This window comes from Sorghum bicolor, chromosome 7 (assembly GCF_000003195.3).
Source record: "Sorghum bicolor cultivar BTx623 chromosome 7, Sorghum_bicolor_NCBIv3, whole genome shotgun sequence".
Classification (NCBI taxonomy): domain Eukaryota; kingdom Viridiplantae; phylum Streptophyta; class Magnoliopsida; order Poales; family Poaceae; genus Sorghum; species Sorghum bicolor.
The window spans coordinates 37,696,389-37,722,781 of NC_012876.2; the positions used below are offsets into that span (position 1 = coordinate 37,696,389).

The 26,393-nt window shown below is 44.9% G+C and overlaps 1 protein-coding gene across 4 annotated transcripts in view; it reads right to left on the reverse strand.

The window, feature by feature from the left end:
* LOC8071000 overlaps window positions 1–1,458 on the reverse strand; it is a 6,308-nt gene extending 4,850 nt beyond the window's left edge. For all 4 annotated transcript variants that reach the window (XM_021464581.1, XM_021464579.1, XM_021464580.1 and 1 more), the window contains exons 1-2: window positions 1,076–1,458; window positions 186–270 (exon numbers count right to left, since the gene is read on the reverse strand). The gene's annotated coding sequence lies outside the window, so the exon portion shown is untranslated. The remainder of the gene's footprint in view (window positions 1–185; window positions 271–1,075) is intronic.

Consider the following 26,393-nt stretch of genomic DNA (forward strand, 5'->3'; position numbering starts at 1 on the left):
ATGCTGAAACTCTATCTCAGATCGGAGTGGACCTGGAAACTACCCCCATCTACACATCCTCGGGCTGTCCAAATAACGTGGACAATTCGAAATAGATATGGTCGTTTCCAACCGTATCTCTTTCGAACGGGAGACGCCTAACTCGGTTACATAAACTACGACACAAATAGAATGTGCGGTTATACCTTGGGTGGCGGTGAAGTCAGGCTAGCGATGCAGGCAGACCCACAGCTTCGAGGAACGCCTGTGCTCCCACGACCTAACGTCCTCCTGCAAAAATAATAGTGTCAAATGAAAATTTTGGTAGCATCTCCCTTACACGAGGAGCGAAGCTAGTGCTACAAATATAAGAACTATTGCACTATTGCCCAAACCAGCAAAGATTTTGGGCGTCAAAGGAACGAACAGTAGTGTTACTGATTTGAACCTGAATTACAGAAACTATAAGAAGTATTGCACTATTGCCCAAATTCAGGTAGTGGAACTGAAACTGAACATTACAGAAATTTGAATAGAAAAAAATCCTGAACAACATCCCGAGAAAAAATTCACAAGAAAGCTATTATTCAGTTAGAGGTTATCATAGCTTTCTAAAAAATAAGCTAGTTCAGCCATAGCAAATTCATGCTATTTTCAGAACGGAATGTAGTTTTTAGAACTGAAAGTAATTGATAGCATGCAATTTTCAGAAAGGCAGATACGCATACAGGTACTATCTCTAATGTAGGAATCCTTAGTCACTTTTCTGAGTAGACAGCAAGTAAAAAGCTTCACATGAAACATTCAAGAATGAGCCAGCAGCATTCAGATTTCTAAAAAAGGACCGATCATGATTCTTCAGAACTAACATTAGAAATGAATTAATAGCAACAGTTACAAAGGAAATTCTATCATCAAGAACTGAGTTCCTGCATTCGCCCAAGCCAGCTGAAGGTACACTGAACACAGCACACACTATTTCGCTAGAAAGCAAGTGATGTACTCTACAAGTGAACTCATGCAAATCTCAGGACACCACACGTGCTCCATCCACCGAGCACCTTACTGAGAACAGGCAGATTTGATTCGGCATCACCTTGGGTTGCAGTCTGTTGGAGACGAATGGATGAGCAGGCACGGGGACGACCCTCCAACGACTCCGGCAGTCGCGGCTCCGGCGAGCCCGGCTCCGGCGGTCGCGGCTCCGGTGAGCGCGGCTCCGGCGGTCGCGGATCCGCGAGCGTGGCTCCGGCGGTCGGGGGTGGGCGCGGCTCCGGCAGTTCGATGCGGGCGCGACTCTGGAGATCCGAGGCGAACGCGGCTCTGGCAGGGGCGGGCGCGGCTTCAGGAGGGGAGGGCGACGCGGCGTTGCGAGCAGGGCAGGGGCGGGCGCGGCTTCGGCAGCGGCAAGGCGGCGTTGCGAGCAGGCGGCCAAGGCATGGCCTTGCGAGCAGGGCAAGAGCAGCCTTTGCGTGAGCGATGGGGAATGGCTATCTGTTTGGAGAGGAGAGGGGCGCAAGGACTTATCTGTTTCCTTTTTTTTTGAGAATGACATCTTTGCCGTGTGCCATGATCTAGCTCACGGCAAACATTTTTTACTTACTTTTTCCATTTACTTTTTTTTTAAATTGGCTCACGGCAAACATTTTTTACTTATTTTTTTGATTTACTTTTTTTTTAAAATTCTTTGCTGTGTGTCCCATATTTGACACACGGCAAACCATGTGTTTGCCGTGTGCTGCTGAAAGTGGCACACGGCAAACAGTTAACAATAGTTTATGTATCAATCTTATACTTTTTTCTTTACAAGTATACTTACTTAATAAATTAACTTTTTTGTAATTTCTTTGTCAAATGAACTTCACAATGTATATTCCATGTTTATAAACATATTACACTATTATTTCATGTGTTTATTTCTTTAATTCGAATTTTCTCATTTCAAAATCAATAAATGCTGAAAATAATTAAGAAATAGCAAACGATTCCGAAAAATTCTAAAATTTGGACAAGACACAACGTTGTAGTGCTTATAGAAAAAGTTTCGAAATCAAACTCAAATATGAAAGTCGAATCTACTCCAACTCATACTCCTTCACTCATAACTCTATGAAACTTCTTCGAAGATTATTTGATTTCTACACATCATATAAGGCAACTTATTCGAAATCTTTCAAAACTTTTTTTATGATCTCTATGTATGATAACATGACGTATGTATAAGTTTCAAGATTTACGCAATAAAATAGCATTTATTAGAATTTTTAAAAAGTACCGACGCACGTTCGGCGTCGTGTCTCCTAACCACGGCGTTCGAAAGTCATTTCCGTTTCGAATGTGTGTTCTCAGACAGGGTTAGGTAACATGAATACCATTTTTCCGATATCATTTTTCAAGAATTTCACTGAGTCGTAGTTCAAATTTGACCGCATCTGGAAAAATGAAATTAAATGTTGTTAATTGCAAAAATATACAAATATGTTTCAAATTTTATGAAATTTGAGTATGGAGTTACAAATGGTGAGTGTGTAGACAAGAAAAAATTTGGAGGGCAAAATCTAAAAAAAAGACAAATTGTTCGCCGTGTGCTGCACACTTGCCGTGTGCCAGCCCACAAGCACACGGCAAACCAGGCTTTGCCGTGTGCCTAACGGCCGCACACGGTAAACGTTGACGGCAGGGTGTGGGCGTTCGTGTGGAGTTAGTTTTTGCCGTGTGCCTTGTTTTTGCCGTGGGTTGCTCACGTTAAAGTTTTAAGTTTGCCGTGTGCCTGGTTTTTGCCGTGAGCAACACACGGCAAAGGCTATGTATACCGTGTGCCTAGCGTTTGCCGTGTGCTTGGGCAGGGCACACGGCCAACCCGACCTTTGCCATGTGTTGCTCACGGCAAATTTTCGGGCACACGGCAAAGGCCGGCTCTCCGGTAGTGAGTATAGATTCTAGGAAAGAAGTTCACTTGGTAGGCCAGCTGACACAGAAGGTGCAGATCAATACCCCAGGACTATTCCCTAGGCTTCAACCGGTCTCTCTTGTCCCGAACATCGACCTATCTACTGTTGCAACTGCTAGCCATGTGCATGCGCGTGAGTAGCGGAGCGGGTGCGAGCGAGGACTCTCCAGGTGCAGTCGAGGCAACATGGGATAGAGTCCAAGGGGTGTGAGTCCGCGTGGACAGAAGCGAGAGGGGGTGCAAACGAGGACTCCCTGGGTGCAGTCGAGGCAGCACGGGATGAGGTCCAAGTGGTGTAAACGCACGTGGACGGAAGCGGGATGCAGTTGTACGTAGAGAGTTGAGTACAGGTCTGGCCGTTCGGACATGTGCGTCGGTTATCGGCGCATCGTCCCTTTTTTATTTTTTACCACTTTGTTGCAAAAAGTTTGCAACTCACGTGTGGGTCATGCGAAAATCGGGGACTAACTACACATCGGAAGATTTTGCTGTTTGTTGACTTCCATATTTTCAACAAATGAGCAGTTGCCACGGTGCATGATAAACCACAACAAAAAAACACACATGTAAGTAACAGGATTAAGGCCTTGTTTAGTTCACCCAAAAAACAAAAAAACTTTTTCAAGATTTCATGTCACATCGAATCTTGCGGCACATACATAGAGTATTAAATATAGTCAAACCAAAACTAATTACAAATTTGCATGTACATCGCGAGATAAATCTTTTAAGCCTAGTTAGTCCATGATTGGACAATATTTGTTAAATAAAAACGAAAGTGCTACAGTATCCAAAACTAAAAAGTTTAGGGAACTAAATGAGGCCTAAGCTTCTGCAAGATATTTGTGGTTATCTTCTAAACAATAATTGATAGGAAAAAGAAAAACAGATAAATAACAGCACATAACCAGTAGATAAACAAACACTTATAAAGAGATTTCATTGCTAATTAGATTAAGCTAAATCGCTGATCACCAAGGCCTCTATGAACGGAGGCATTACATCCCACACGACACGAGAACCAGTAGCACTCTTACACCCTGCAGCATCAGCAGTTTTGTTACAAGAACGAGGATAGACACTCACACTCCATGACTCTTAAGGGTTTGTTTGGCACAACTCAATTTCACTAGTAAAGTTGTTTTTTAGAAAATAGCTTCATGAGCAACTTTCTAGATAAAGCTGAGCTGTTTTAGAAAAAGTGTTTGGTAAAATAGCTTCACCAACAACTTCATGCATAAATGAGAGAGAGCTGCAATAAGCTACATTTTTCAGCTTCATCCCAACTCATATCTTTGTGAGAGGAGAAGAAAAATAGCTTGAAGCTGTTTTAGAAATAAGTGTTTGGCAAAAAAAAAAACAGCTTACAACAACTCATGAAGCTATTGTGAGCTGTACCAAATTGGCCCTAAATCAGCAAGCGTTTTAGCTCCGTGACGATTCCCCCTAGAGCTGACAACCTGTATTCTTCACCATCAATTCACCGCAGATGCGTCGACTTCCAGGCATACTTGGGCATCCAAAATGTTTTGGATTTTGACGTTGTAGCACTTTCGTTTTTATTTAATAAACATTGTCCAATCACGGAGTAACTAGGCTTAAAAGATTCGTCCGATTTACAGGCAAACTGTGTAATTAATTTTTATTTTTATCTATATTTAATGCTTCATGCATGTGCCGCAAGATTCGATGTGACAGAAAATCTTGAAAAGGTTTTTGGTTTTTGAGGTGAACTAAACAAGGCCTTGGTTCAAACTCAGTCTTGCCGCTTCCCTCAGGCCAACAGCACATCCCAAGAAAATAATTGACAGGGAAAAGAAAAAATAGCTAAAAAACAGCGCATAACAAGCAGACAAAAAATACAGGTACAGGCACCTACTTGACTGACAAGAAAGAAAATTAACCAGCGACCAAAACAAAACACATTGGCTGCAACACACCTAGATGGCCGTGGCGGCAGCGGTGTAGAAGACAAAGAGAGCCGATGAGGACCAAAGCAAAAGCAAGTCTACACTTGAAAATTAACTCCCAGATCAGAAGCAAAAGAGCAAGATACAACGCAGGTAACCCATCAAAACCAGTCCACCCAAAAGCACCTTCATCTGATTTTTTTTCATACCACTACTACACAAATAATTTTACAAAACAGTGCCTAAATATTAATCGAGGCGGTCACAAAATTTAACCATCTCCATGGAGGCGGTCTTTTTTATTTACAGAGGCGGGCAAGTTCTTGTAAAATAGATTAATGGAAGCGGTCAAAAAGTAACCGCCTCCTAAATTTGATTTATCGAGGTGGGCCTCTTTATGCAACCGCCTCCAAAAAGGTTGTGGCACATTAGGCCCAGGCCCAGGCCCGATAACCATTTCAACTATAAATACATACACTTAGAGTTTCTTCCCTTGGACCGAGTAAACCGAGCGCTCCTTAGATTGAGCCGCCTCCCTCTCCCTCTCCACTCCGGACTCCCTCCCTCCCTCTCTGTGCTTAGATCTGATGGTGGCGTGGGGAGCCTGTGGCAGCACAGAGGAGGCCACGACGGTGCTGGGAGCCCACAACGGTGCGGAGGAGGCCACATCGGTGCTGGGAGCCCGTGGCGGCGTGGGAAGGTCTAGGAGGCGGCGCGGGAAGGCCGTGGTGGTGCTCGCCCTCACTATGGCCACGATGGTGCTCGGCGAGCGGCGCAGGAAGGCCACAATGGTGCTAGGAGCCCACTGCGGTGCTCGTCCCTCGGCAAATGGCACGGGGAGGCCAAGGCGGCGCGAGTAGAAGAGGCGATGACGGGGCTCGGCCCTTGGCGCCCCGGCCAGGAGGAGTTTCCCGGCGCAGATCCGGTGAGGAGAAGCCCCACGACAGTAGATCCGATGAGCTAGGGTTACGGCGTCCCTGGATGGGCTCACCGGGCCATGGATGGGCTTGACGGGCTTTACGGATTTTTCTTTTTTTTTTTGTTTTTCTATTTGATTTATGGAGGCGGGAAAAACAACCGTCTCTATTAAATCTCCATTAATGGAGGCCTTCAATTGGAGGCGGTTATAATACCCGCCTCCATAAATCGATTTGGCCCGCATCTATTAAAATTTGTGTAGTAGTTTACATTTGCATCTAATTTTGGTACACATTACTAATAAAACCACAACATTACAATTTTTGAAACAGATGCATCAAGATATGCAGGTTCACTGGATCCAATTGCGTCACTAAGAACAGGGATCCAAGCAAAGGCATCAACATTACAAAAGCGAGGAGAAAATCATCACAACAAGGTAAACAAAAATCCCAGCTCAGCTAGATTCACTGAAACTTGGAACACAGTAACTTAAAATGTGCATAAAAAGATCCAAATCAATACATGAAAATATGCATCTCCTTGTGTTATATGCAAATCTCATAAATGCAATGTGAGATCTACCTAGTAGCAACAAAGAAAATTATCGTTTTACCTCTGTTCTTATGAGGTTGTTAGACCTGAACAAAAAACAAACACTCATTCATATTCTTCACTGAATCTATTTGTCTCACATACCTGAAAAATAAAGTATGAGGTTCAGATTTCTAACAAGCATTCAATTTGCCAAAGCAGTCACAGGTCAAAGAAATAACAAGAAAACCAATATCTTTGACATTATGTTTTAATCAACGAGTTCTTGTAGAAAATATTTGCACATACAATTAGTATTATTCAAAAGCAACAGCTCTGATCAGAAAAAGGACTTCTATGGTTTTGCTGTACTTGTGGCTGCACAGCAGCTCCACATCCAGCACTAGCAGCCATCACGCCGCAGCTCAGATCAAAATCTAGAAATCATAAATCAGGAAATATGCAGGACAATTCAAGGTGAACATAAATTATAACAAAATCAGAGTTTGCTATGCAAACCTGTCGTCTCTGAAAATGTTTTGTCAAGTTAAGATAGAGTAGCCTTCTCCTTCTTCCCTGTTAAAAGGCAGCATGTCAGAGCAGCAAACTCATAAAACACAAGTGAAGAAAACTAACTATCTACTAATTACTCTGGAGTTCATAATGCAAAAGCAATTTCTCGTTATCATCTTCAAACCTCGAGAACAGGTCTACATGGATAGGTCAATTAAAAAATGAAGATAACAAACAGTGCTCTATGGGTGATTTCACATTAATAATAAAATATTATCCCTTTCTAAATCATGAATTATAGGAAAGTGTGAGTGTGTGACACTATAGATACAACACAACACTATATGGTTTGCATTTACTAGCTGCAAAACTGCTAGCAGATTAAGCACCTTAGGTCAGCTTGACTGAACAACTACACAGAATAGTAGGAAAACTCCTCAAACTTAAACACATAAAAATATAACATACCTATTAGGTATGAAGGTGCACAGAATAGTAAGCGTTCCTTTTGTTTACACTAGTGCATGTCAGACTTGTATGGTCAAAATATCTATACTTAGGCTGTTAAATCAGGACCAGGATATTGGCATTAAGTAATCCATCAGTTTAACAGTCTTAGATGGTAAAAAATTGCAACAAAAAGACAGAATGAACAAGATCGAACTCACAGACAGTTTTGCTACTAATTCCACTGAGACGGTGGCTGTAACCGGTTACCGCCTCCTCTGTTGTCAGCCATTTCATGGAGTGGTGCTGATAGGGATATAAGAGACGTAAGTCCTAGAGAAAATAAGCAAGTTTCAACAGACTAAAATTAGACATCTTGATGGCACTAGATAAAGAAGCAAGTTTAGACCATGATTTGCTCGAGCACTTTCCTCTAGGACACGATTACCAAAACAACATTTGCTCCTACCAGACATGAGTACCTAAGTGAGTAAATGTATAACAAAAACTGAGAAACTGGATCACGAAAAAACAGAAAAATAAAGAAAACAATGAAATACTTAACATTGAAATCAAAAGCTGAAACACTCAACGTTAGCAGTCTAATAATTAGTCCAACTAAAAAAACACTCAAAGCTTCCTAGCTTAGCTTAAAACAGTTCAAGCTCTATAAAACAAAAAACACATGGCAACCTGAACTGAAAACTGTACTTGAAGGAATAAACATGGATTACTGAAGGACCGAAAACGGCGACCAGAGGGGGGGTGAATGGAAGCCTCAAATTTCTTTCGAAATATTCGACCGCTGTCCCAAAATCACCTCAAGTGCAAATGAAATTTCCGCAGCAAAGTTACCCAAGCCAACTCATGACAAGAGTACAAAAAGAGTCCTTGGCAAGGTAGAAACCCAACGCAATAGACAGAACGCGATTTGGAATTCGAACGAACAAACTGCGTACAAAACAGAACTCGCGGACTGTACGCTACAGTACCTGCGGGAACTGTCCCCGTACAGTCCGCTACAGTACCGCAGACTTCCGCAGTTCAAAAACTAGAAAAAACACTCAGAAAGGGCGGTTTCTGCTCCTGACGAACCCCGATTGGCGGACTGTCTGCGGATCAGGCCCGGACTGTCCGCGAATCGCGCAGCGAGCAGAAAACAGGCGATTTCCAATCGCCTCCACCTTCTATCCTTCGATTTTGTGGCCAAATCAACACCAACTGCCACCAAATTTCGTGAGCATGATCACAAGGCAGTTGTGGAGCTATCTCTAAGAGATCATTGCCCAATTTGAAGCCAAACAACGGGAAATCGAAAGAACGCGAGAAACACCAGTTTTTCTCCCCGAAAGCTTGATTCGTCCCGATCTATGAGCTCGTGAGGAATTGGTTGATTTCCTTTGGTGGAAAGGCTCAACTCACGCCATAGATCAATCCAATGCAAAAGGAACAAGTCAAAACGGTCTCAAAACGATGAATCGAGGCAAGAATGAGAAGGGGAAAAACAAGAACGCGAAGAACACGAGCGTGAATCACAAAAACATCTCAACAATCAAATCCCGATACGAGGAGGTTAAGGCCTCCATTCCCATAGCCAACAACAAGTTCTTACACAAATCCTTGAATTTGTGGACCTCTCTCACATGGAAGACTAAGGGCAGGCGAGAAAACCTAGAGAGATGGCAGGAAAATGAAAGTGAAAGAGGTGAGGGGCTCCCTCTCTTATTTATCGGACATATTACACAGTCCTCAAATGCCCGTAGATATTTTTGAGTGAACTAGCTAGCCACAGGGGCATTCAGTCCAACTCGACATGACCTAAATCCGACGGCCACCGCGTCTCCTCATCGGTAGCTTCGACTCAACACGAACTCCCCGATGCCGCCACGTGTCGTCCGTTCCTTGGAACCTCCGCTCGGGTTTTGAGGCCCAAACCTGCAAAACCCGCCGCGAGTAGCGTACTCCATACGCATCCCCCGCTGCTGACACGTGTCACCGTCGTCCTCGACCGGTCGGCCCGTCGAGTCCTCCTGAGCATCGCTCGACTCGCTCGTCCGCCGTCTTGACTTAGTCAACATGGTTACTCCCATGTACACTTGCGTTCATCGATGTCCCAGATGTTAGCCACCGCGGTTGGTCACCCGGCCTCTTGGTCCCTCGGTCTAAGCCTCAGGTCCGCCCTTCACCGTTCCATGTCCATCGGCACGACACGTCTCAACTTGAACTTCTCCTCGCCGTCGACCACCGCCTTCGAGCTCCACACCTGCACACCACAAGTCAAGAGACATGTTGCACACATAGCTTTCGCCATGGTAATGTTAGCCACAAGCTCAACCTATTCGTGGATCATGTTGACAATCACTCATCATAAAACGCACCACAAGGGTACTTCTCGACCTTGTGTTCGCAATCTACCCCTTGATGAGTGCATTGTCAACACCCTCACACGAACAGCTTGGGCAAAAGAAGGAAGAGAGGAGGAGGAACCCCACATGACCAAAAGCTAGAGAAAAGCCAAAAAAAAGGGTCATTTGAAGTGAGCAACACTTGGCAAAACTTGGTCCCCAAAGACATGGGCAACGGCTTGACACAACTAGCCCTCAAGAAGAGGCAAACGGGCTCAACACCGCTAGCAAAGCTCAAAAAGCCAGAAAACAACTAGACCCTCGAGAAGAGGCAAAGGCTCAACACATCTAGCAAAAGCAACTCAAATGCGACTCACCCTAAGCAAATGCAATCTCTCTCAAATAAATGCATGTCTCTATTTTTGTGTGTAACTTTCTCCCCCTTGTTGACACATGCACTTATCAAGATTTGCCCAAGAGAGTGCAACTCCCCCTCAAAACTTGCTATGTATGCAAGAAATGCACATATACAAAAGCTTCAGGAGTATAGCAATCATATTGAAAAGATGCTCTAGGTGGTGCTGTCATGTGTGTATAGCAATAAGTACAAGTGCTAGCAAATGCTCAAACTGATCAAGTGAAACGAAATATGGCATTTAAGCATTTTTATCAATTTGAAGCAATTTTAAGGAGGAGTTCACCACTAAAAGTAGCACATAGCAGGTATAAGCAGAAAATCAACCTAGTGCTAACAAGTGTATACAAGGTGAACTACCCCAAGCAGCGTTCATACATCATGTCAAAGACTAACTTTAGACTTGTGTTTTCATCAAATTTTCATTTTATCGGAGTTTGCAGCATATCACAAGGTTTAGTCAAAAACATGTGTGAGTGCGAGAGGTTATCTATACCATCAAACCAACTTATCGACCATGCCAAGCCTATGTCAGATACAATCGCAAGCTTAAGACAATGATCTCGGCATCCACTACAAGGCTCAAGTTCATCCATAAGTGTGATTGGAAGCAGTCTTGATACCTTGACGTAGGACAGTACAGACCCATCTCAATCTTTTCTTTTCACATAGCTTGATTTTCAATTTTTAGCACAAGAATTTGCAAGTTGTCCAAGCAAGTGTATAACTCAAAGCATGAGACATAGCAACATAGCATATAAATGATAGCTCAAGTGATCTCAACACATCCTACACATGCTAGTTGCCAATCACAATGGTGAACAATTTTCAAGTTTCAACAAGTTTATGTCAAGTTCACAAGTTATAAAACATGCTTAGCTCATAACATGCATCAAGTGATCAAAAAGAGCCTAAGCGATAAGCACCGTCAATGTACATACAAGACATATCACAAAGAGCATAATCTCAATCTAACAACTATAATCATGAAGCTCAAAATGCTCTAATATACATGATGAGATAAAATGCAATGCAATATGATACAAAAATAAAATAAAAGCTAAATTAAAAGAAACGGAAACTAGAGTACAAAAACTAAAATTCCCCTCAACTAAAAAGGGAAACAAACTCCAAGCTCCCCTCACAAGCGAGCAAACTAAGCTTGGTCAAGGGGTTTGGTAAAGATGTCTGCAAGCTGGTTTTGGGTATCAACATGGTGTAGGTCAATATCTCCTTTCTCATAGTGGTCACGCAGGAAGTGAAAGCGGACATCTATATGCTTGGTTTTTGAGTGGAGAACTAGGTTTTTAGCGACGCTTATGGCACTGGTGCTATCACAAAGCAGAGGCACTCGCCTAAACTCTAACCCAAAGTCTCTCAAAGTAGCTATCATCGAAAGCAACTAGGAGCAACAAGCAGCAGCAGCAACATACTCAGCTTCTATGGTGGATTGAGCAACTAAGGATTGCTTGCGAGAGGACCAAGACACAAGAGAAGTCCCAAGAAACTGGCAAGTCCCCGACGTGGACTTGCGCTCAACACGGCAGCCGGCATAATCTGCATCAGAATAGCCACAAAGTGAAAGAGAGAAGGAAGCTGAAAACCAAAGACCAAACTCAGGTGTGAAACGAAGGTACCTCAAGATCCGCTTGATGGCTTGACGATGAGATGTGCGTGGTGAGGACTGAAAGCGCGCACACAAGCAGACCACGAACTGGATGTCCGTTCTTGTCGCTGTCAGGTACAGTAGCGACCTAATCATGCTTCGATACTCCTTCTGGTCCACAACTTCTCCTTCTTAATCTGCATCCAGGGCCGTTGTGGTCGACATGGGCATCGAGAGAGGCTTAGACTCGCCCATATCAAAATTCTTGAGTACGTCCTTGGTGTACTTGCCTTGATGCACAAACGTCCCTTCTCTAGTTTGCTTGATTTGCAAACCAAGAAAGAACGTCAACTCGCCCATCATGCTCATCTCAAACTCCCTGCTCATAGTTTCTGCAAACATGCCAACAAGTGCATGAGAAGAGCCACTAAAAATGATATCATCCACGTATATCTGAACCAAAAGAGCGTCAGTGCCTTACTTGAGGAGAAACAAAGTTTTATCAACAGAACCCATTTTAAAATCCTTTGCAAGTAAGAAGGCTTTCAAACGCTCATACCAGGCTCTCGGGGCTTGTTTTAGACCATACAAGGCTTTATGGAGTTTAAAAACATGGTTAGGAAACTTAGGATTTTCAAAGCCAGGGGGTTGTCTCACATAGACCTCTTCCTCTATATACCCATTCAAGAAAGCACTCTTGACATCCATTTGATACAGCTTGAAACCTTTTGAAGCTGCAAAGGCTAAAAGGATCCTAATGGCTTCTAGACGGGCAATAGGAGCAAAGGTTTCCTCATAGTCTATCCCCTCTTTCTGACAAAAATCCTAAGCTACCAACCTAGCCTTGTTCCTCACTACCACCCCATCTTCACTCTGTTTGTTTTTAAAAACCCACTTGGTACCTATAGGATGGCAATCTGGTAGAAGTGGTACTAAAACCCAAACCTTGTTTCTCTCAAAGTTTTCTAACTCCTCATGCATAGCATTAACCCAATCGGAATTAGACAGTGCGTGTCCAACATCTCGAGGCTCAAAAGAAGCAAGAAAAGCAGAATAAGCGAAGTGTGAGATGTGATATGACCTGGACCGCGTGACTCGCTGGTCAATTTTACCAATCATGGTTTGAGGTGGATGGCGATGCTGAATGTGTCAAGGTGCTTCTCTTGAAGAAGTCGCCTCCCCCTCAACTGCAGCTGGGGCCTCCTCAGGAACAACCGGTGTAGGCTGAGGAGGTTGCTCGAACAGACCCCAAGTAGTGGAAGAAGAAGGATCAGGGCCGTCAGCCAAAGTAGTCGTTGAAGACGCGAGAGGGGCAACTAGTGGTATCGGCTCGGGATCACCCCAATCAGCATCTTCTGCATCATCGTCAACAAATATGCTCTCAACAAATATGCTCTCACCAATCTCCTGATCACCTGCACATTTAAAACAGGAGAAGAGCAAGGCATAGTCTCATCAAATGTGACCTCACAGGTCTCCACGACTCGGTTAGTTTCAAGGTTAAGTACACGATATGCATGAGAATGAGAAGCATAGCCAAGAAAAATACCATCGGAGGACCTAGACTTAAATTTGTCCAAATTACCTTGCTTCAGGATGAAACACTTGCAACCAAACACCCTTGGGTAGTCTACCAAATCGCAACTCATAAGAAGTCTTTTTCAAAAAGGCTCGAAGAAAAATGTGATTGGAGACATGACAAGCGGTGTTGATCGCCTCGGCCCAATAACTCCTAGGAGTCCTATGCTCATCGAGCATCGTCCTGGCCATCTCAACAAGGGTCTGATTTTTGCGCTCAACAACACCATTTTGCTGGGGAACATAAGGAGAGGAAAACTAGTGCTGGAGACCCAAAGAAGCACAAAAGGTATCAAACTGAGTGTTTTAGAATTCTGTGCCATTGTCACTACGTATAGCTCTCATGGCATTCTTAGGCAACTCAGTCTGTAACCAAAGAATCAAATCTTGAACATGAGAAAAAGCCTCATCCTTACCCTCCATGAAAAACACCCAAGAGTAGCGAGAAAATCATCAATGATCACTAGAACATACCACTTGCCTCCCTCTGACCGAACCCGAGCCGGACCAACTGTGTCCATATGAAGTAGCTCACCGGGTCCCTTGGTCATGACCTAAGTCACAGGAGGGTGAGAAGTGGCAACCATCTTCCCACGACGACAAGGGTGACAAACCAAATCCTTCTCAAATTTCAACTTGGGCAATCCTCGGATTAAGTCAAGTGAGCTCAACCTAGCTAGTAAGTCAAAGCTCAAATGACCAAGTCTCCTATGCCACTTCCAAAGAACAGAGGAGGATCCAGCCACAAGACAACGAGAAGAGCCAAAAGAGTGAGAAAAATCAGCTCGAAAGACACGACCAAAAGGGACAATCTGACAGACAAGATTTCCCTGAGAATCAAGAACTCGAGACAAGCCGATCTTAAAATGCACCTCAAAACCATCCTGAAGGAGTTGCGAAACTGAAAGCAAATTGAAATAGAAACTTGAAACCAAAGCAACATCCTTCAAGACAAAACTCTCATTGACCCTAATGGTCCCACGAGAAAGCACTTTACCTTTGGTATTATCCCCGAATGTGATGTACTCCTTACATTGCACGGGGTCGAGGCCGGAGAACCATTTTGAACTTCCGATCATGTGGCGCGAACAACCAGAATCAACAAGTCATGTGTTCTCGAGGCCTCCGGTCTGCATCAATAGAAAGACATGGGGTGAGCAAATAGCGCAACACTGGGGTTAGTAAACTGTGAAGCATACCAGTGTTGGGTCATTTGCCTTAGAAAAATGTTAGGAAAAACACCAAGCATGCCATGTCCCATTTGAGGAAAGCGATCACCACGAAAGGAAAAACGTGGTCCGCTAGAGCTGTGGGACTGAGAAGCAAAGCCACCACCACGAGGTTCAAAGTCATATTGATCATGACCTGAACCATGTCGGGCACGACCACCACGTGGTCTCACAAGCTGAGGCCTAGCACCTTGAGGCATTGCGCCTCTAGGCCTAGCACTGCGCCTCTGAACAAGCGGTACATGTACGCCATGGGGTGGGCGATACATGTTCTGGTTGTTCAACTCGTACTCTCGCCGCTCATCTCTCTTCCTCCTAAAGCAAAACTCAACAAGGTGACCATCCCTATGGCAATACTCATAGTGATACCTTACCTCTCTCTTGGGTGGTTGTTGGTTCACTCTCTTGTGGGTATGGTTCACTCTTGGTGGTTTTTTGGCTTTAGGAAGGGGATCCTCAGAGATGTTTGGTAGAGTGTCAAGTGGGTTCCTGAGATGGTTAGATTTTGGAATCCATACTTGTTTCTCAGGCAGGACTTTTGGAGGTTCTTCAAACACTCCATCTTTGACAGTGGGTTTGGAAGGCTCAGGTGGAGTGAATTTGATCAACTTGGGAGTAGTGAATGGTTTCTCACTCGGGCTCAAACCACTAGACTCACCAACCTTGCCATAAAGATTTACACCCTTCCCACCTATAGCAAAGCCTACACCCGATGTGCAAGTTACCCACCTGAACTGGCTCATCATCATGCCCAACTGTGGCTCACTGCTAGACACCCAGCTCAAGATGGACCGAAGGTATGTGTTATCTTCAAGGTTCCGCTAGGCGTCGCCTTAGGCGCGCCTAGGCGCGACTAGGCGCTAGTCGAGGCCTGTCCACCTAGATTAGGGGGTAGGCGGAGCTCTAGGCGACGACGGCGCCTAGGCGATTCCAGGCGGCGCGGAGGCGGCGATTCGGCGCGCGGAGGCGCTCTAGGCGGCGCGGAGGTGGACGCAGCAGCCGGTCACGCAAAATATTTCGCTCCCGTGGTCGCGCGCGCGCGCTGTTTTCTTCGAGCGCGGGAAAGGAAGCCGCGTGCGGGAAGGATAAGAGGGGGACGAGGCCGCGCGTGGGCGAAAAGGAAGCCACGGGCTCGGACGGCTGCTCACCCCCCGTGCTGCGCCTGCGACCCTGCCTCGAAGCTCGTCCTCGCCGCCGGTCGTGCTCGTGCCCTCCTAGAAGCATCCCTCCCGCCGGCGTCGTCGACCAGCGGGCGCACCCCTCCCCCGACGTCGTCCTCCAGCGGGCGCACCCCTCCCCCGACGTCTTCTTGCTCCTGCAGTCCTGCTCTCCTCCCCCGACGACTTCTTCATCTCCTCGACTCCTCCATTAGCGGCAGCCCCAGGTGGCAAGGTGAATCCCCTCCCCCATTGGCTGCTTCTGATCCCCTCCCCTGCTTTTGTATGTGGATGGATTTTGACTGATTCTGAATGCATTGCTTTGCTATTGAGTGATGTGCTATTGTCATTGCCTGAATCTCTGAATCTGAATGGATTGCCATGTCCTTGTGTTTGACTGAATCTGAATTAAGGCAGTGTATAGCTTGTCCTTGTGTTTGACTGAATCTGAATGGATTAGGTGAACTTTAAATGACTAAATTTGAAGCTAGTGTATAGCAGTTAGCAGTATAGCTTAGCTGCAGCTACTTGAGTTTAGGTTTCTTGTCATTTGTCAATGACTTGTTAGTTGCTCACTGAACCCTTGAGCCTTGAGTTTAGGATGTCAACAACAGAAACAGATACTACAGCTGCTGCACCTGCACCTGAGAATGAAGGAGTAAATCTCTTGAAAAGGAATTCAGATGATGTGGGATGGGAATACGGGGTCCTTGTTGATCCTAAGAACAAGGACAAGGTAAAGTGCAAATTCTGTAACAAGGTGATGCAAGGGGGAATTTATCGTTTGAAGCAGCATGTGGCCCATGATGGAAAGAATGTGACGAAATGCCCAAAGAGCATAGATGAAGCTAAAGACAAGTGCAAGAAATCAATAGATGGTGCAAAAAGGAAGAGGGCAGAGAAGGTGGTTCTTGAGCTAGAACTTAGAGAGGAAGTGAATGTATCTCGAGTTGGAGAAGAGTCAGAGGAAGTCACCTGTGTTGGAAGTTCAGAGCCTCACAAATTGGGGCCCATGGACAAATGGACAAAGGCTAATGATCCTAAAGCAACCAGAAGTGAATCTTTGCAGCAACAGAGGCTGAACAAGGAGCTGTGGAAAGAAAGAACACATGAGGTGCACAAATATATTGCAAGATGGGTCTATACTCATGGTAATTCACTTTTCTGTTATTATGTATTGTTGGTCTGTTGTTGTGACATTTCAGAACATTAATTATTATGTTTTTTGGTAGGAATTTCATTCAATGCATGTGAATTGTGTTGTGCACTTGTACTGCTGTCCTGTCCACTTGTCTCTGATTAGTGATTACTAGCTGTTGCTGATCTGCTATGTTGTGTTCATTGAATGGATGGGAGATGACTGGTAATCAGATAAGTATCAACTTGCTATTTTCTATTTATTTGATGCACTACTTGCTGTCTATTGAAGTATTGAGTTTTGCAAGCTGTCAATCCTTGTTGTAGGACTAAGAACAACATGTCTATTGATTATTGAGCCTAAGCCACTAAGGTATGTCTACTACCCTCTATTTTATATACATTCAGCTAGTATATGCTTCTTATTTATTCAGCATTTTCTGCTGTATATAATATATATATGTATATATATTATTTAGTAAATTGGCAAAACGCCTAGCAAAATGCCTAGGAACGCCTAGGCTGGCCTAGGCTAGCCTAGGCACTAGGCTAGGGGTCATCGCCTAGAGAGCGCCTAGCGCCTAGCTAAACCTTGGTTGTCTTCCTCGGATCTCATCTTATCATGCCTGCAAGACTCAAGCTCTAGCACCAAACTCTCACAACGTGCACACTTAGCAATAGTGCTATCTGAACTGGCCTTCTCAAGAATAGAGATGTTGGTATTCTTCTCTGCCAGCTCAGATTGCAAGCCCGAGCAGGACTTGCACGCACCTAACAAGACAGGCCTAGCCTTCAGCTCACCATATTCATCAAGCAAATTAGCATACTTAGATTGTAATTCAGAGAAGTTAGACATATGAACAGCACACTCATCGCACTCTACTTCATCTGACGTAATCGTAGCACACTTCTTAGCAACCTCAAGCTCCTTAGGCGCCAACTCTAGCTTGTCCTTAAACTCTTTCCTATCACGGGCAGCACGTTTAAGCAATTTGTCTTGACTAATCAAGGTGACATTCATGCTGTCAAGCTCAGCAACAAGGTCATCGACAGAAGGAGATACCTCGGTGGTGTCATCGTCGAAGGAGACCTCATCCTTGCTGGCCTTCACCTCTTCATCAATCGCCATGGTGCAGAAGCCTCTGTGAGTGGAGTTGGCGACGAAGTAAAGACCGGTCAGCTTCTCCTCCATCTTCCTCTCGGACTCATCGTCACTCGAGGGAGAAGAGGAGCGGTCATCGCCGGAGTCATTGTCGAGGTCGCTGAGGGAAGCAAGGAAGACAGGCTCTTGTGCCTTGGCTTTCTTGTGGTACATCTTCTTGAGCTCCTCCTTGTCGAAGCCCTTCTTTGACTTGTGCTTCTTGGAGGTGTAGTCACGCTTGTCCTTGTGCTTGCCGAAGTCGTACTTGTCAGAGGAGTGCTTGTTCTTCTTGGGGCAGTGGGCGACGAAGTGGTCAGGATCTCCACAGCTGTAGCAGCGCACCTTTTGATCATCGCCCCGACGGCGGTTCAAGCGGTTGTTATGGAACCGCGAGAACTGGCTGATGATCAACGCCAGCTCGTCATCCCCAAGGGTCTCCAACTACTCCTCTGAAACAGACACCAAAGAAGATAAGTAAAATGACATCTATGAAGGGTTAGCTGAAGAACTTGAACTGTTACCCGAGACTAAAGCCATAGTCGGTGCAGAGGGATTCTTGAGCTTGGCTTGAGTCTGGTAGTCGATCTCGGTGGACTTGAGCTTGCTGAACAGCTCATCCACGGTGATGGTGTCGTAGTTCAAAGACTCGATGATGGCGGATACCTTCACATCCCATACCTTCTGATCTAGGGCATATAGAAGCTTGAGAGCCCTCTCATGATCGTCATAAGGTAGCTGTGTCTTGTTTGCTCTCATCTTGTTGATGATCGTCTGAAAGCGAGAAAACATGGCATCGATGGACTCGCCATCAAGCTGAGTGAAGTTCTCGTACTCTCTCTTGTACGTCTCATAGAGTCTAGTTTTAACATGGGCTGTACCCTCGTGATAGCTTTGAAGCCTCACCTAGATCTCTCGAGCAGTTGCACAATCAGAGACACGCTCGAACTCAGAAAGCGAAAGACTCGAGAAAAGAACAGATCTTGCTCTGCTATTTGCGGTGTGCCGATCTTTTTGATCTTGCGTGGTTCGAGCACGGGGTTCAAGCACAACGCAGGTAGCAACCTCGCAAATTTCTCAAACAAGTGAGTCAATCCCCTGGAGATGCGCGGACATGTGTATTTTCCAATAGGGGTAATTTGTTCTATCGAAGAATGGTGGTTTGCTGGAACCACGCTGCATGTCGCCTTCGTGGATCACGGACCGATTAAGGTGGAATGATCCTTAACCGGCTCCGATACCAATTGAAGGACCGAAAACGGCGACCAGAGGGAGGTGAATGGGAGCCTCAAATTTCTTTCGAAATATTCGACTGCTGTCCCAAAATCACCTCAAGTGCAAATGAAATTTCCGAAGCAAAGTTACCCAAGCCAACTCGTGACAAGAGTACAAAAAGAGTCCTTGGCAAGATAGAAACCCAACGCAACAGATAGAACGCAATTTGGAATTCGAACGAACAAACTGCGCACAAAACAGAACTCGCGGACTGTCCGCGTACCCCGGACAGTCCGCTACAGTACCACGGACTGTCTGCTACAGTACTGTGCAGTCTGCTACAGTACCCCCGGACTGTCCGCTGTACAAAAATCAGAAACACCAACTTCCTAGACCGACTCTGAGTTTTGGCAAAAAATAAACGGCGGACTGTTCGCAAAAATTCCCGGACTGTCCGCAGTTCAAAAACTAGAAAAACACTCAGAAATGAGCAGTTTCTGCTCCTGACGAACCCCGATTGGCGGACTATCCACGGATCAGGCCCGAACTGTCCGCGAATCGCGCAGAGAGCAGAAAACAGGCGATTTCCAATCGCCTCCACCTTCTATCCTTCGATTTTGTGGCCAAATCAACACCAACTACCACCAAATTTCGTGAGCATGATCAAAGGCAGTTGGGGAGCTATCTCTAAGAGATCATTGCCCAATTTGAAGCCAAACAACGGGAAATCGAAAGAACGCGAGAAACACTAATTTTTCTCCCCGAAAGCTTGATTCGTCCCGATCTATGAGGTCGTGAGGAATTGGTTGATTTCCTTTGGTGGAAAGGCTCAACTCACGCCATAGATCAATCCAATGCAAAAGGAACAAGTCAAAACGGTCTCAAAACGATGAATCGAGGCAAGAATGAGAAGGGGAAAAACAAGAACGCGAAGAACACGAGCGTGAATCACAAAAACATCTCAACAATCAAATCCCGATACGAGGAGGGGAGAAAACCTAGAGAGATGGCAGGAAAATGAAAGTGAAAGAGGTGAGGGAGATGAGGGGCTCCCTCTCTTATTTATCGGGCATATTACACAGTCCTCAAATGTCCCTAGATATTTTTGAGCAAACTAGCTAGTTACAGGGCATTCTAGTCCAACTCGACATGACCTAAATCCGACGGCCACCGCGCCTCCTCATCGGTAGCTTCGACTCAACGCGAACTCCCGGATGCCGCCACGTGTCGTCCGTTCCTTGTAACCTCTCTCACATGGAAGACGGGAGGGGAGAAAACCTAGAGAGATGGCAGGAAAATGAAAGTGAAAGAGGTGAGGGAGATGAGGGGCTCCCTCTCTTATTTATCGGGCATATTACACAGTCCTCAAATGTCCCTAGATATTTTTGAGCAAACTAGCTAGTTACAGGGCATTCTAGTCCAACTCGACATGACCTAAATCCGACGGCCACCGCGCCTCCTCATCGGTAGCTTCGACTCAACGCGAACTCCCGGATGCCGCCACGTGTCGTCCGTTCCTTGTAACCTCCGCCCGGGTTTTGAGGCCCAAACCCGCGAAACCCGCCGCAAGTAGCGTACTCCATACGCATCCCCCACTGCCGACACGTGTCACCGTCGTCCTCGACCGGTCGGCCCGTCGAGTCCTCCTGAGCCTCGCTCGACTCGCTCGTCCGCCGTCTTAACTTAGTCAACACGGTCACTCCCATGTACACTTGCGCTCGTCGATGTCCCAGATGTCAGCCAACGCGGCTGGTCACCCGGCCTCTTGGTCCCTCGATCCAAGCCTCAGGTCTGCCCTTCACCGCTCCAGGTTCGTCGGCACGACACGTCTCAACTTGACGTTCTCCTCGCTGTCGACTACCGCCTTCGAGCTCCACACCTGCACACCACAAGTCAAGAGACATGTCGCACACATAGCTTTCGCCATGGTAATGTTAGTCACAAGCTCAACCTATTCGTGGATCATGTTGACAATCACTCATTATAAAACGCACCACAACGGTACTTCTCGACCTTGTGTTCGCAATTACATAAGATGAAATTGCTTCTCTAGATCATAAAAAGGACGTAATATACCACAAGGTTTGTGTGCTCCTAACCTGCTTTAACTGCCAAAAAAACAAAGTGAGTTGGAGCTCCTTCTCCTTGTACAAATTAATGAAACGAACATAAAGCTAGACAATATCTAATATCAAATTGCTGCTGCACTCAACATTAGAGGAAAAAATGCCTACATAGTGAAAACAATAAGACTAAAATACTGAAATTTGAATCACTGAACCTTGAAAGGGAAAACTGAAACAATCAAACTCAAACTATAAAATAACAAATATGAGTTTTCAGCTGTACAAAATACAGACTGCTAGACACAGGTTCAGACCAAAAGTTGCACTTAGTCCCGACAAGGGAAAAGAAACAACAGCCTACTGCTGCAACCAGCTCAAAGATTTGACCGCAAAACAAATACTGTTGATATACTTCTTAACTAAAAGTTGGAAAGCAGCTGCTGAAAACTATGGTTTAACTGCTACTAACAAACAACAGAGAGGGCACTGCACTGCATACACTAAAACTAATGCTGCTGAACAGAGACTAATAAGAACATTTAAATTAAAAAATCATAAATTAATAGGAACATTTAAAATAAAAATTCGTTAAAAAACAAACTATACAAACTATACAAAATGTAATTAAGGAAACTTATAACTGAAAGAGTAGCGAACGAAGCCACGAGACTATTATAAAAGGATTATCCGCGTGATTTTATATATGTACCTACTGGTTTTATCTCTTTTTTTCTATTTCATCATTGTTGGATACTACATTTAGATAACATGATAATGCTAAAATTTAAATAAAAAATGGGTAAATGAAATTTTCTCAAATATAAATAGGTTATAAATCAACTCATTAAAATCTTACTTGTTATCACGTATAGTAGCAAAAATTGATCAATCAACCGATTATCAGTGACCTACAACAGTAAAAATGTAGTATTACTAGTCATAATTTGAAATATAACATTATGCTTGCAGAGCTGTGGTAACAGCCTAGCAAACAGCATAAGGCCTTGTTTAGTTGGTGAAAATTTTTTGGGTTTGGCTACTGTAGCACTTTCATTTGTATTTGACAATTATTGTCTAATCATGGATTCACTAGGTTCAAAAAATTTGTCTCGCAAATTACAGACAAACTGTGCAATTAGTTATTTTTTTTATTTATATTTAATGCTCCATGCATGCCTCCAAAGATTCGATGTGAGAAAACCTTGAAAAAATTTAGAAATTTTTTGGGAACTAAACAGGGCCTAAGCAAAAAAAAAAACAAATTAACTATAAACCGTCATCTGGATATCTAATGGATCTTCAATGATTACTAATATCCACAGGTGTTGATATTGCTATCTGACATAACAGCAATGGATGATTCAAGATCAATTCAATTTTTAGAAAAATATTTTAGGACTGAGAACCAAGTGACATTCGGTTCATCTCTAGTTCAGGATAGGTATATCCTTGTTTTTGCAAAAGGACATCACTAATAGAATCATTCCACCAGAGGAGGGCATAGATTATTGCTGAAATTGAACTGCAATCACCAAAAAATAGAAGTGCTAGTTTCTGGACTGATATTCATTCAAACTTTCAAACGTTCATCCTACTTTTGGCACACAACTGACAGATCCAAAATGGAACTGAATCAAAACTAGACTGACAAAACTAAATCTGACGAATGGAATGCATGAACCAACATACGTCAGGCTTACAACTCTAAAACTCTGAATCAAAACCAGATTGACGAAACTGAATGCAAATTGACAAGACAGAGGACGACAAAGGAAGAGAAGAAGATTCTGTTGACAACCAAACTTGTGACTCCCTACCAAAACTTCTAACTTTTGCATGGGAGTTCTGGCTTTAATAAAACCCAGAACTTCTCTCAACCCCTACTAGAACTTCTGACTTTCGCATGGGAGTTCTGGCTTTACGCGAAACCCAGAACTTCTGGTCCCTACCAGAACTTCCTGACTTTGCATGGGAGTTTGGCTTTACGCGAAATCTAAAACTTCTGGTCCCCTACCAGAACTTCCAACTTTCGTAGTCCGAATGAGGGTGAGTCCAAACTCGATCCCAACTCTTCCAAACTCATGGGAAACTTGAAAAATAAGTCTTGGAGAGGTTTCCTACTAGGATAAGACCACCCTCTCTATATATATGAGAGGATCATGGTCGATTGAGTTTCAATCTATCCAGTTGACAAACCAACAAAATAATCTACTCCTTTTACCTCTATTTTCCTCTCCTCCAACCTCCATGTTGTTCATCCCTTGATCCAACGACTAAGGATGGCGCCCTAGGCTTGCCGGTCGACTTAGCGCAACCCACCAATGTCTTTGCCCTGACGGGTCCCTCCCGGGCGAAAGCTTTGATGGTTTCTTTGCTAGTTTGGCTGAAAACTAGCCAGTTCTTCGTCACACAAGTACGTTGGTTAACCTTTGGTGGTTTACTTGTAAACCTCTCCGTGCTTCATCGCGAAAGAGTGAGATCCTCATTATGTTCTTTGGTCCATGGCGGCCCGGGCGTCCAATGCCGTTTCTGGTGTGTGTGATTCGGACCACATTAACGTCAACACACTTTTTGGTGACTCCACTAGGGAAGAATTGCTTCGGCTCTACTTTATAGCCGATTCTTCTTGCCCCAGCCCTAATTCTTACTGATATATCTTCTTGTATTCGCCATTATCGTTGCATCTAGCCCTAAAGGCCGATCACATCTGGTTTTGACCCCTTGTGATTTTGTTTGTGATTTTGCAACAAATTGCACTGCTTATTAAATTCAGCAAGGCGGTCAAGTTATAAATCATGGAGTACCAAGGAGTTACATCACAATGTTGCCACAATCACCCTGAGGTACAACTTGCAAATGCATCTTTTTTAGAAGGCAAATCACCCTGAGCTGCATCCGCTCATCTCCTCGTCCCTAGCCTCGGCGCATCTTCCTTGAAGGCACATCTTCCTCGACGCCGCTCCCCCATGCGCTGCTCACCGACGTCGGAGCCCGTGCTGCTGCCATCGCCGCCTGTGGCCGCGGGCGCCGTGGTGGTGCTGCTGGAGGCTGGCGTGCCACCCGCGGACCTCCGAGGCGCGGCGGGGATGTGCCCGGAGGTCCATGTCGGCCGAGGCCATCGAGGCCACGCTCCGGTTCCTGATGGAGGAGGCGGGCGTCTAGGGTCCGACCTCCCAGGCATGCTCCGGTGGCTTCGGCCCACGCTCTACTTCTTTGCGCATGCTGGATGTGCCCGACCTGCACCGCTGCGCTGACCTGTTGTCTTTCTCCGTGGAGAACAAGCTGCTGCCCCGAATCGAGTTCCTCGAGTCGCTAGGCCTGTCGTCCCGCGCCGCGCGCTCCATGGCGTGCCACTTCCTGACGCTCTTCGCCTATGTCGTGGACGGCAACATGCGGCCCAAGGCGGATTACCTCTTGGGCACCATATGGCGACAAGCTGGTCATAGCCATGGTAAGGGGCTAGAGGAGCAGCACAACCATGGACGCCCATGGGAGCTCCACCACGTAATCCTCACCATTGTCGTCATCTTCAAGCTCAGCATCGGTCCAGGTTCCAGCCACTCGCCGAGCATGCCCACCACCTGTTCGATCAAGGTCCTTAAAGGAATAAACTTACCACTTAAAGAAAGAGGTGATTGTATGCAAACTAGAACAGACAACCAAACACACTGATTCGTAGTGAGACTTAGCTAATACAGGTAACCAAACATGTGCTGCTTGCATTGACTAAAGTTGGTATGTCTTGGTTTCGCTAGCCATGTTTGTCTAGGAAATGAACCAAACACACCCTATGTGCCTAGGTCTGGCCCCTTCCTCCAATGGGCCCTGGACTGTCGCACCCCTTGCACCTCTCCAAGGCCGGCGCTGCTACCCCTATGTCCATGGATAGGCCTCGACTTCGGCTCAAGTGTTCTTGGGGACGACACTGCTTGAGCTTCTAGACTACGAGTCTGTGATAGCAAGAGCAATTAGCCAGCTGAGAAACCCTTTCAATGCAGGTTTCATTCATTTTCCAAGGTGTGGGAACCGGGAAATAACGTAATTAGTTTCATGGCTATGAAACTACAATCCTCTCTCTTCCTCGATACATGTAAAACGATAGATTTTGCTGACATGTCATATTATTTAATGTGTATAAAACTCCCATGACATCTCCATTAAAACTGGCCTAAATGGTTTAAAGAGTTAAGGAGCTAGTTTATTAGATTTGGAGTTCGAGACCAACCTCAGACCTCAGGCCTTGTTTAGATTCAAAAACTTTTTAGATTTCGCTACTGTAGTACTTTCGCTTGTATTTGGCAATTAGTATTCAATCATAAACTAACTAGACTCAAAAGATTCATCTCATGATTTAAGGCAAACTATATAATTAGTTATTGTTTTATCTATATTTAATACTTTATGCATGTGCCATAAGATTCGATGTGATGGGATCTTGAAAAGTTTTTGCATTTTAGGGTGAACTAAGGCCTTGTTCAGTTGGCAAAATGAAAACTTTTTGGGCACTATAGCACTTTCATATGTTTGTGGCAAACATTGTTCAATTATAGACTAACTAGGCTCAAAAGATTGGTTTCACAAATTAATAGACAAATTGTATAATTAGTTATTATTTTTATCTATATTTAATATTTTATGCATGTGCCACAAGATTTGATGTGACGAGAAATCTTGAAAACTTTTTAGGTTTTTGGGTGAACTAAACAAGGTCTAAACAAGTCCTGTAGATTGTTAAAAAAAATAAGGCCTGTAGATAATTCAGCAAGGCAAAATAGAGAATTCATTCCCATACCGACACATGTAAACCCAACTTTGGGCCGCGGTCCGGGACGCCCTCGGTGTAGGCTACGATCCAGGACTAAGATCATGCATGGGCTGCCTTTTTTTTCCGTGGGAGTGGGACTAAAGTTGAAAACGGACGGGAGAAATCCCGTTCCGTCCGCAACCGTATACCATATTATCCCGACCGTTTTCGTTTTTTACGGGATAAACGGAAACGGGACCGAAAACGGGACGGAGTGAAACGGGAGCGGGATCGAAAACGGTTTAGCGTTTTTCCGTCCATATTTGCGGAATCCCGTTTTTCACCGGGATATTCCGTTTTGTATCCCGTTTTTCACAAATCCGGAAAAGGCCCAGCACAACCCCTAAGCCTAGCCCAATATGGCAATATGGCCCAAAAGAACAAACCCTAGCCTATTCCTGCCACACGACACCACTCCTCTTCCCCTTGGCCGCCGCACGCCCGCAGCCCCG